This window comes from Sorex fumeus, unplaced genomic scaffold (genome assembly GCF_029834395.1).
Source record: "Sorex fumeus unplaced genomic scaffold, SorFum_2.1 ptg000039l, whole genome shotgun sequence".
Classification (NCBI taxonomy): domain Eukaryota; kingdom Metazoa; phylum Chordata; class Mammalia; order Eulipotyphla; family Soricidae; genus Sorex; species Sorex fumeus.
The window spans coordinates 18,875,404-18,888,277 of record NW_026606096.1 but is presented as its reverse complement, the minus strand read 5'-3'; the positions used below and the strand labels follow the sequence as shown (position 1 = coordinate 18,888,277).

Here is a 12,874-nt window from a genome sequence, read left to right as displayed (position 1 = left end):
TGTTTAAGGGTCCTGAATAATCTCCTATCCTTCATTCATTCATTCTTAATCTCATCTCTAAAATCTTGAACAAATAAAGTTTAGTAGTAGAGTCATTGAATCATATGGTAAGACTATGTTCAACTCTGTAAAAATCTGTTTTAGTAACACAACCTCACCAACAGCTGGCATTACCTGTTTGGTACTTTCCATAGCCATTCAAATAGAGCACGTTATTATCTAATTATTTGTATTTGCAATTTACAAGTGGAAAATTATGTCAAACGCCTTTTTACACAAATACTTGCCATCTATGCATTTTCTTTTCAGGCTAGTGCTCTTTTTTGAGCCATGCCCGTGGTGCTCAGGAACTACTCTGGCTGTGTGCTCAGAAGTCAACTCAGGCTGTGCTCAGGGGACCCATGTGCAGTGCGAGATATACCAGATTGTTAATATGTCATTAAAAGATATAATTTCTTTAGGAATGTACTAATATATGTTCAGGCTCTAATAAACGACATTATTTTATTTTCAGAAGAGAAACTTCATCCATCCCATAACCTCTTGGATGGAATATGTCTATCTTCAGTATGTAAATCAGTCTGGCTTAGGAACATTAGGACTTGGTATGTGACATAAGGAACCTACTACTAGAATCTAATTTTGTAAATGACAACTGTCTTTCCATTAGACAGGGAAAAAGTAAGTCACTTGACACTTGAATGTATGTCTAGTGCCTGCCTCTCAGGGAGAACTGACAGAAAACAAAGGCATGAAATGGACAGATATAAGCTATTACTTAGAGCCCCAATTGTAACACTGTAATATTCATTTAATGAACCATTGTATAAATCTAATTTCTCACTTTTGGATAAATTCACTTTTCTGGATTTTTATTGTCACTCCCAGCATTAAAGCTTTAATAAATATGTTAACACAATGTGCCTTTAAAAGATCTAACCCGAAGACCTATTAGCACCTTCAGAAAGCTATTCTATTCTAACTAGTTGTTTTGTTTGAAGCTAGTGCTTTTGTCCTGAATATTTGCCATGTTCCTGGTATTGATACATTTATTTGAAAATTGGATTTAAAATACAATACAAGATCTACTGTATTTGAAAATGCAGTGGTTAAAAGTCAAATAATGTCTCTGACTTCAGGAAACTTCATTCCAGTATATGTGTATTGAGTGGCTGTAGCAGAGAAAAACAGAAAATATATTTTGATAAAAAAAGGTCAAACAATCCAGCTCTTTCAGTGCAACAAAGCATTGTGGCAAAAACACCAAAGCAAGATGCACATAATAGATGAGAACATGCAACAAAAGTACCATCAAGGGGATGGAGAGCAATGCAGAGGGTATTATGTTTGCTATGCACACAACTGAGCTGGGTTAGATCCTCAGCTCCCCATTCAGTCCCTTGAGCCCCACCAGAAGTGATTGCTGAGAAAACTTCAGGACTAAGCCCTGTACACTATCTGGTATAACTGGAAAAATATGCCATCTTAGTTCTGAACCAGGACTACTAAACTAAGTCTCTAGTGAGAATTGATAACTGGATTGGAAGAAATAGCACTGTTAGAGTCATTTTAGTATCCAACACAATTTAATTTAATGCAATCTTTATCAAAATCTCAACAATAGTCTTCAAGGAAACAGAAACTATAATGCTAAAGTCCATTTAACCACCACCCCCCCCACACACACATACACACATACATACTAAACTAGAGCAAAGAAATTCACTTCAATAGATGGTTGCTTGGAAAACTATAGAGACGCATGTAAATTATATTTACAAAAATTCACTTAAAAGTAATTAAGGGCTTAAATGTTAGAGCCAAAACCATAAAATGTATTGAATAAAACATAAGTAAAACACTTCTCGATATTGGTTTCTGTAATGTATTCAGGAATTTGACTCCAACAGCAAGGGAATACAAAACAAAACCAAATATAATGGATTCTATCAAAGCAAAGCTGTTTGCTTCACACAAAGCAAGAACACCACCCACTGTTCTCTCTGGCCTATTACTTATGTCTTAAGAAAAGATGCAGATTGTCATTTGTATAAACAAAAAAGAAATAGAGGGGTCCATGCTAAGTGAAATAAGAAAGACATAGGCAAACTCTGGATGGTCTCACCCATGACTGCAGAATTGAAATTGTCAAAGTGGCAGGAAATGGGTCACAGGAGGGAAATAGAAGAAACTATTCTTATACAAAATAAACTAGTTAATGGTTAAAATTATCTGCCAAATACATCTAATAAAGGAATAATGTCCAAGAAATACAAAGATTTTTTTTTCTTTTCAATAAGAAAATGTTTTAATGGTCTATACCCCACTGGCCAGAAAGAGTGATTTTTGGTGGGTATATAAAGAAAAACATATTTTTATATATTTCTCATATAGTACTGAAGGAAATATAACTGTGTTTAGCTTCTATGTAAAACAGTAATTATATATCTCAATTATTAATAATACTAATAATAGATATACCATAGGATCACCAATTCCCTTTTTATATGTCCATCTAAAAGCAACAATGTTTATTCAAAAAGATACGTGTATTCTTATAGTCAATGCAAGGTTTAAAATATTGTTAAAGGCTGGAAACAACTCTGGTACTAACAGATAAGTACAGAATTAATGATGTGTATATTTATATTTTTTAAAAAAGATAAAATACCACAAATACTACTGATCTATTTATTGTGGGGGGTGATAGGGAGTCCCCTGGTCATGCTCAGGAATTACTCCTCGCTTTACACTCAGGAATCACTCTTGGAGGGCTCCGGGGACCATAGAAGATGCCACGAATGAAATCCCTATCAGCCTCATGCAAGGCAAGAATACCACCCACTGTTCTCTCTGGCTTATTACTTGTGTCTTAAGAAAAGATGGAGATTGTTATTGGTACCAACAAAGAAGAAATAGAGAGGTCCATGCTAAGTGAAATAAGAAAGACAGAGAAAGGCAAATTCTGGATGGTCTCACCCATAAGAATGAAAGAACTGAAGTTGTCATAGTGGCAGGAAATAGGTCACAGGAGGAAAGTGCCCAAGGAACTGTGGTGGGAGAAAATCTGTTGCTTTTATGATGGGTATGTTGTAGTAATATAACTAGAAAAGGAGTGAAATTATGCCCACGAACAAATGATGTCTTGTGAACCAATTCTACCTAGTTAAAACAGATCCTCAAATTTAAGCAATGCTGAACAGCATTAATATTGACAAGAGAAGACACATTGAGAATAATCATAGCTGAAAATCACATAAGTAAACAAAACACAGAGAGCAATGTAGGTAAAAAGGGTAGTAGGATATGTGATTTTCAGTTATGATTTTTGTCAGTGTCTTCTTTTGTCAATATTACATACCATTCAGCTATTGTTTAAAGCTGGGGATTTTTGTTCATTTTTTAAATTCTTTATTATTATTTTTAATATTTTTATTGAATCACTGTGAGATAGTTAACAAAGCTTCCATGATTGAGATTCAGTCTTACAATGATCAAACACCCACCCTTCCACCAGTGTATACATCTCCCACAATTAATGTCCTCAGAAACCCTCCTGCCACCCCCATTTGACCCCACCCACTGCCTCTATGGCAGACAATCTCCTTCTTACTCTCTACTTTTGGGCTTTATGGTTCACAATACAGATAGTGAGAGGCCATCATGTTTGGTTCTTTGTCTACTTTCAGCACACATCTACAATCCCGAATGATTCGTCCAACCATCATTGACTTAGTAGTCCCTTCTCTATCCCAGTTGTTTTCTCCCCAGCTCATAAGGCAGGCTCCAGTCCGTGGAACAATCTTCGTGGCCCTTGTCTCTACTGTCCTTGAGTGTTAGTCTCATATTGTTACTTTACATTCCACAAATGAGTGCAGTTATTCTGTCTGTCCCTCTAGTTCTGATTCATTTTACTTAGTTTCCTTATATGAATATGCTCTGTTTAATATACTTACCAATATAGACCCAGGGAGATAGTATAATGATTAAGGCAGCCAACCTGAGTTCAATCCAAGGTACCTCATGTGGTTCCCTAAACCTGCCAGGAGTGATCACTAAGTTCAGAGCCAGGAGAAAGCTCTGAGCACAGTTAGGTGTGGCCCCCAAAACAAATTACTCATCAGCTTATCATGCGATCAATTAAAATCACATTGAATATGTTGCCTAGCTTTCAATAAGCTCAAGATAGATTGTATACACCAAAGGACAGTTTAATTTGAGAAATAATATATAATCATTTAAATAAGTCTAAAAGTTCAGTAAGTAATATCAGACAATCTACAATGTGCTCTATGGCTTAATACGGCAATGCTAAAATATCTTTCTCAATTGCTGATGTAATAAATATTTTTTTTGGTGGGAGAGCTATATTGGGTTGTGCTCAGTTCTTACTACTGATTCTATATTCCTTGGTCCCTCCTGGCAGGTTAGGAGGACCATCTTTATGCCAGGGAGAAAATACAAGAATTTTAATTCACAAAATTTAAAAATAAAATGCATACACACATTAATATATAATTATACATATATAAGAATGAGACAATATGTCTAAAATTAAACATAGCAATAATTTTATATTGTTTATCTTCAGTGAGTTTATTTTTATTTCAAGTAAATATAAAAGGATTAACATATGATATTCTTCTGATTTTAATTAGTTCCTTGCCACTCACAAATCTGCTCCCTTTCATTTTTCTATTCTTCCCACTACCATTAAGATTTTGATAGCTTTTATATATTTGGGTAGTAAGATCTAATTATTCAGCAAAAGTCATGTTACTCACCTTAGTGAGATTTGACAGTAGAGTATATTAAACACCTTTTCAGATTTTTGTGATATATTAATAGGTGTTATTCCTACAGGGTTTTAAATTCCCAACTCTAAGATTTTTTTTCATGTAGTTCATTCATGTCCTTTCTTTGACCAGATTATTAAGTCTTCTGTAAACGTCTTTCCTTATTTTATGTGCTATCTCTTCTAAAAAATTTAAAAGACACTATTGATGTGACTGGCCTCCAGTGCTCTATTTAAATATAATTTTCACTTTCATCTCCCCTAAAGAGATAATTTTTAAAACTTTCATGATTAGAACCCTCAAAAACCTTTACACCTTTGTCATAAAACTAAGAAATAATGAAAAGGAATTTTTCCTTCTTCAGGTATTTGATTCCTCTGCCCTTCTTGGAGAGCCCAGCAAGCTCCCAAGAGTATCTTGCCCCCACGGCAAATCCTGGCAAGCTACCCGTGACGTAGTCAATGTGCCAAACACAATAACAAGAAGTCTCCCAATGGAGATGTTACTGGGCACACTCAAGCAACTCAATGAACAACAGGAGAAGAGTGCTATAAAGTATTAATGATTATAAATTTTTCTTTATCGCATCACTACCAAAACGCCATTTTCCCTCTACAGAATCTCACTGAAACTTTCATATTTCTGTTTCCTCATACATCTTTTGTATTGAGATCTATCTTCATCATCTAATGATTTATTAGCATCTATCATTGTTCCCTTACTTTATTTCTTAATATATCACATATGAGTAAGTCCATCTTGTATTTATCTTTATCCTGTGAACTTTTAACTGTGTCATTATTTTCTGTTGTTGTTGTTTTGGGAGTCACACCCAACAGTGCTCTGGGGACAATGGCTATATGTTTGGGTATCACCACAGATATTCAGGGGATCATGCCACACCCGAGATCTGGGTCTCCTGTACGCAAAGCATGCACTAGACCCATTAAGTTATTTCGCTAGTTCCACACTCTAGGTACTTTCTAATAATCTTTTCTAAAGCACACTATCACAAGGTACATCAACTTATTCCACAAATACACACACGGTGTAATATTTCACAATACACTCATCATATGGAATTATTTTTACGACTGATAAGTTTCACAAGAGCAGGGGTGGGGAGTACTAATCCCACAGTTTCTACAAGGCTCAGAAAAGCATGCGATCGAATCTTGTACATGACAGAACAGAAACACGTGTGCCCGCTGTGGGTTGGCCACAGCTCACCTACCTGCATTGTATGGACTTCAAATAATGTTATAAATATCCAAGTGGCCACTGGGAAAATAATGGTTCCCCACCCTATTCTATCTAGAAGAAACAGTATGAGAACTTTAGCAAAGGATATTTAGTGTCTTTGTACAAAAGCAGAAATTTAGGTGTTGGAAGTTCTTTGGTACCGTTATTTATTTATTTATTTTTGGTTTGTTTTCAAAGTCTATATTTTAACCATATATAGATAATTAAAAGAGAAAGGCAAAATCATGTCAATGACAAAAACTAGAGTCAAACTAGTAGCAAAAAAACAAGGAAATGTTTCTTTGAATAAAGTGAAATGCACCCCTTAAAATGTGTTTATATAATATATATGTACTAGATATAAAAGATAACATTAGTACCAATACTTGCCTTGCACAGAGCTGACCCTGGAAGGCTCAGCAAACATGATTCCCTGAGCACAGGCAGGAGAAACTTCTGAGCACAGAGGCAGGAAGAAGCACTAAGTATCACCAGGTTGAGGCCTCAAAATTAAATAATAATAATGATTATACTAATATTAACAAATTATTTTAGTTTATAAACTCAAATGATAAATTATGTTTTTTTGGTGTGAATTTAGATTTCCAGATTTGATGACATAAATTTCACAGGCAAATTTATTTTCACAAGATAAATTCTATCACTTTCACAGGAACATAGGTCAGGAGTACATTTGTGACGCTAAGGAAAACTGCAATGTGGATTAAAAACCATGAATATCAATAATCAAAAAATGGGAATGAATGGAAGGGAAGATAGGGTGTACCCTTGGAGACATAAGGATGCGGTGTTGGGTCAAGGCTTTGTTGTACAGTAACTTTATCAATACCAAAAACAAACACTATTGTAACCCTATAAATTAAAATACAATATTTTAAATAAAAAGCATATAGATCACATTGAAATGGCAAAGCCATGCCCTCATCATCAGCCACACTAAATCTGTATTAGCCTCTATGAGTTTTGTCAACTCTGATAGGATAGCCAGTACCTTGAGACAATTAGTCAGGAAGTAATTGGTAACAGTCAGTCACTGCCCTCATTAGAGACAAGAGGAACTAACAAAGAATTCTGATTACTCAAGAAGTTTGAAACCCTATTTTTCTTTAAAATTGTATTATTTTAACTCTTATTTTTATTGTAGTTTAGCTCACAAGGTTACAATAGTGTTAGCATTTATGCTTTTATATACAAAGTTACTGCATCTTCATCATTTAGGTGTAAAGTATCCAAGTATCTCTACCATAGTCCTTATACCACTTTTAGTCTGCCTCCCTCTACTTACCTCTTGATTATATCAATTTTTCAATCAAGTGCCTTAGAAATTCCCTCCTTGGCATCTTTGGTGGGAAATTATTGATTTGGAAGATAACATAGAAACTTTCGACCATGACATTGTTAAATACAATACAGGAAATGGAACCCACCTAAATGTGCACTGACAGAAGGAAGGGTAAAAATTCGCAGTAGTTATAACATTAGAATATTCTGCCGCTATAATAAAGATGAAATTTTGCAATTTGCTGAAACTTGGACTTTCTTAATAATATGACTGAGAAACTCTGGGAACGTATGTCTCTCCCCGCAAAAAAATTTAAAAAAAATATGAAAACATATTTTTGTTTATATTAAGACTAGTAATACACAAATAACGTATAATGCATTTGTCACAAAATTACAAACTAGTGTACAAAGAATGGCTCTGGATATATTAGTGAGTGAGACATTATTCTGGTCTAGAGAGTAACTGGGCCAGAAAGCTTTTTGGAGAAAATGTTTTTACCTACAATTCTAGCACATGATCTCTAGTCTCTCACATTTCTAAATTCAAAGAGCTAAAACTTCCAATAGTCTGATTCCATACAAAAGGAAGACTTTCGTAGATGAATGTAAGAAACTGCTGTGTAGAGGAAATGACATGACAAAGTATTCCAGGAAAATCAAAAGCATTCAGCTAGAGTTAAAGGGTGGCAAGACCTAAAAGAGTCCAACATAAAAGAAAAGCAAAGCCACTTCACAACATTAGCTTATGCCTTATATTCACTTTCCCAGTCCATTTGCTAAAACGTGATCAAGAAATACATAAGCATACCATACTAAAAAGTGTACTGTGAACAAAACTAGAGTAAAACGAAAATATATTCTACTAGAAAATATCTGCACAACATACATATGAAAAAGGACTAACACTCAAGTTGTCAAGGAACTCACAAAACTCATCCAACAAAAAAGAGAAACTCCCACCAAAAAAGGGATAAACTTACTAAACAAATCATCCTTAAAAGAATCCATACGAGTGGCTAATAGACACAAAAATGTTTTTTTTTTAATTATTGTGAGGAATTTTTGTGTCATCTATTTTTGTGTCATCTTTTTATGACATCTTATTATATCATTCCTACTTTGAACAAACTGGCAGGCTACCGAATGTAGCCTGCCCACACGGCAGAGTCTTGCAAACTCCCCATGGCGTACCCAATAAGCCAAATACCAGTAACAATGATGGGTCTCATTCCGATAGCACAGCAGGTAGGGCGTTCGCCTTACAAGCGGCCAACATGGCCGACTCGAGTTCGATTCCTCCGCCCCTCTCGGAGAGCCCGGCAAGCTACCGAGAGTATTCGATATGCCAGACACAGTAACAACAAAGTCTCCAATGGAGACGTTACTGGGCCCACTCGAGCAAATCGACGATCAAATTATATTATTATTATTATTATTATTATTATTATTATGTCTCATTTTCCTAAAGAGCCTTGAATATAATCTCAGGGCTAGAATGAAGGAGACGTTACTGGGGCCTGCTCGAGGCAATTGACGAATAACAGGATGATTTGTGATTGTGATTGTGTGATTGTGAGGAGTTAAAATTTAAAAAAATAGTGAGATATCACCAGAAATCTGTGAGAGTACTCTATATCAAAAATGCTAGAACAAATTACGGGATTATGGTCAAAAAAGAACATTCATACATTATTGATGGAAATGTAAATTGGTTCAGCTCCTTTGAAAAACAGGATAAAAATATTTCAAATAACCTACCACGAAATCCAGCAACTTAATTACGAGTTATTTATCCAAAGAATACAAAAATATTAGACACACAAAGAATCACAGAACTGAGAGCTAGCTCCAGAGATACCTCTGGACTTTTCAGTAGATCAATTTCACCAGGCTACTCCAGACAGGAGCAGGTGCTCTCTCTCCACCTGCCCTCTAGGAGCCCCAGTAGCCTCCATCTTCCAGAACCCAATGAAAAGCCCAGATATGCCAGGCCTCACGGAATGGGGAGGAGCAGGTCCCTCTAGTATCCCCGCCCAATGGGACACTGAGATGACACCCAGGAACTGCTTCCGGCTACTACTTAAACTCCGTAACAGTCATGATCCAGAGACACACAGAAGAATCTTGTAACCGAGCAGCTAACTGCAGAGATCGTTCCAGACACTAATTGTAAATATTTTAGAATTTCAGGAGCACACAGAGTATCATATGCTATCTATAACAACCAATACAAAATAAAATGTCTGGCATTGCCTTTTTGACATGTTTGAGTCACAGCAAGAAAAATTCAAACAATAATGGTGGAACTGGTGTGGAAATATTGAATGTAACCAAAGTAGAGAAAGTATTGTGGAAATTGTCTACCGCACAGGCAGGGGAAGGGTTGGACAGGAGTACTGTGGACTTTGGTGGTGGAAAATGTACACTGGTGATGGTATGGGTGTTTGATCATTGCATGACTGAAACTCAAACATGAAAGATTTGTGACCATATTTCATGTTAATTAATTAAAAAACACAAAAATATTAATTCAAAAGATACATGCAATACACGTCTATGTTTATTGCAATACTATTTACAATAACAACACATGGAAACAAATTATCTTTAACATAATCATAGAGTGAATGAAGATTATGATAAATACATAATGGAATGTCAATAATTTACTAAAAATATAAAATTTTGCCTTTTTAACACTGTCAGAATTGGGGGAGGTAATGCTAAGTGAAATAAGTCAGAAGGAGGAAGAAAAACACTGGATCATCTTAACTGTATGTGAGTTATGGAGAAGCAAAACAAGTGGGGGAAAATCATAAAGAAACAAACCTTTGGACTCTGCAGAAATAAGGTTATTAAAGGGTGAGAGGGGAGGAAGAACAGAAGGTTTAAAAGAGTTTGATGCCTGGTGGTGTTATATTGATACTTCAGTAGTGTTTGCAGTGTAATATATATGAAGAAACATTAAATTGTACCAAAAACACATATACAGTCACATACATCGTTGTGAACATAAAAAAGATAAAACAAAATGTAATACTATATTAAATTAATTCCATTAAGTTAATCCCATAATCTTAGAAATCCATTAGTAATAGCCATTATGACATTCTTCATAAAGTTATATGTGTTCTATGAAATAAAGAATAATAAATATCCAGGAGTAGGTAATGTGACAGTAATAGAATAACAAACACAAATGGATTAAAGTTAAGAAATTTGACATAAGGAAGACAAAGTACTAAAAAGCTAAGAGTTCTCATTCAGGCATATCCACTCCTTTTTGACTGGAAATAAGGTTTAAAGAAAATATTATACTTATGCATTTAACAGTTTGACATGCTATTATTTTTCCTAAGAAACAGTGTTACGTTGGTTGTAAATTGGTTAATTGCCTAAACTCTCAAAAAAACAAACAAACCAAAATGAAAATTTGACATTTTTGCCAGGGTTATTGCTTTCAAATCTCAAATAATTGTCATGGTCTATATTGAGGTGAAAAGTGAATTGACTGGGAGTGGTAGAACGAGGTAATAGTTTAAAACAGAGCAACAAAACATTTCTGTTTCTGAAAATGTTATAAATATTAAGCATGACAGAAATAAGATATAGTAACCTTTTGCAACTATAGTTGGTTAGATTACAGCTTTATATTTTAATGAGACTTTCATTTATTTACATATAGACTACTATTCTGCTCATAAAATGCTGATAATTAACATGAAGGGCATAGCATAGTCTCTCTTATTATAGAAATGTTTAAATGAAACTCAATTCTATGCCCACTGCTTCCAGGAGATATAAATGTAGATGGAGCAATGACAAATTCATACAGCTGTTAGCATTCCTGTTTACAATGAAACTAATGAAGAAAACTGTTGCTCTGTCATATACTAGCTATTTCTGTGCTATGAAAATTGTGCTAATGTGTCATGTAAATGTTTTTCTTCTTAAAAAGCTAAAAGGCCAAAACATGTGTTGTACTATGTAAGCATATTTTCCTAGGAATTTAAAAGTAATTTTTTATATCTAGTAAATTAACCCCCACGTGTTGTAGACTGTGATTACATATAAACAGTTTATTGTTTTAATGGTTTTATTCTGATAATATAAGATATACACCATGTAAACCTATTCATTATATCAGATCAAAAGTACAAGTTATGTGTGCCTATAAACACAATAATTTTATTTAAAGTGTTCATCTGCATAGCATAATTTGTTTTGAAACAAAAAAAACTGAAGTAAAGTATAACTAATTTTCCTCCTCCTGGAAGCTAGAATTATAGTGGTAATATCCTCTGCTTGTTTTGGAACAGAAACATATTCAATGTTTAGATAAGTATAAATAAATTCTATATTGTATTTATATATAAATTAAAAGCCTTTATCTTCTATAATAGTCATTTACTATGTCATAGTCTAAGTAAGTCATAACATTTGCTTAATTTAAGTATGTCTAAATATGTTCCCCAAAAAGCTTTATTTAACCTCCTTATAACATTTACTTAGTCTAAGTATGACACAGACTGCATTAGGCTCTCTGGCTTTTGTACGTGCATCAGCTCTAGCACATACTACATCAGCATACCTTTACTGATGCCATCACTCACTTGGAAGTTTGGCGAATAACCAGTGTCCCTTGCAATTTTAAAGTAAACTTCATGAGTTTTAAAACTTGGATTGTTATAAAGGAACACTCCTACTTATTCAAACAATACCCACTGCTTTTAAAAGCTGCAAGAACTACATGCGTATTGAGTAGCTGAAATTAGTTCTCCATACATTTCTTTTAAGCTCTAACTTCCCTGTTGTTTTCTTAATTTGATTTTGTCATTTGTCACTAACTATTATTCTCAATGACTCCTCTTTTCCTCTTTTAGTTTGGGTCTGAGACTCAGTACTAATTCACATCCAGGATAAAAAATGAAATGTCTATAAATAACAATCAGTGTAATATGGCATATATAGACCATACGGAAAATGTTGTACATAAACAGAGTTACATAGGTTTGATTTTTTGGAGAATTATTTTAGTACCCTCAAATAAACAGGCAGAGATACTAGTCTAATATAAAATCTCAAGCACTCCTGGGAATATATCCCAGAGAGGCAAAAATGTATAGTCGAAGTGACATCTGCAATTGTTTGTTCATTGCAGCACTCTTTACAATAGCCAAAATCTGGAAAAAACCTGAGTGCCCGAGAACAGATGACTGGTTAAAGAAGCTTTGGTACATTTACACAATGGAGTACTATGTAGCTGTTAGAAAAGATGAAGTTATGAAATTTACATACAAGTGGTACTACATGGAAAGTATCATGTTAAGCGAAATGAGTCAGAAAGAGCGGGATAGACACAGAAAGATTGCATTCATCTGGGGAACATAAAGCAACAAAACGGGAGACTAACACCCAGGAAGGGATCAGATTAGTACCAGGAATTTTGCTCCATGACTTGAAGGCCAGCCACATGTGCTAGGTGAGAAGAAAGCTCAGATAGAGAAGAGAGCACCAAATAAAGGGTGTTG

The 12,874-nt window shown here is 34.6% G+C and overlaps 1 protein-coding gene across 4 annotated transcripts in view; it reads right to left on the bottom strand.

The window, feature by feature from the left end:
• The window catches only part of FSTL5 (follistatin like 5), a 755,502-nt gene that overhangs the window by 461,005 nt on the left and 281,623 nt on the right, over positions 1 to 12,874 (bottom strand). The gene's annotated exons all lie outside the window — the stretch shown is intronic.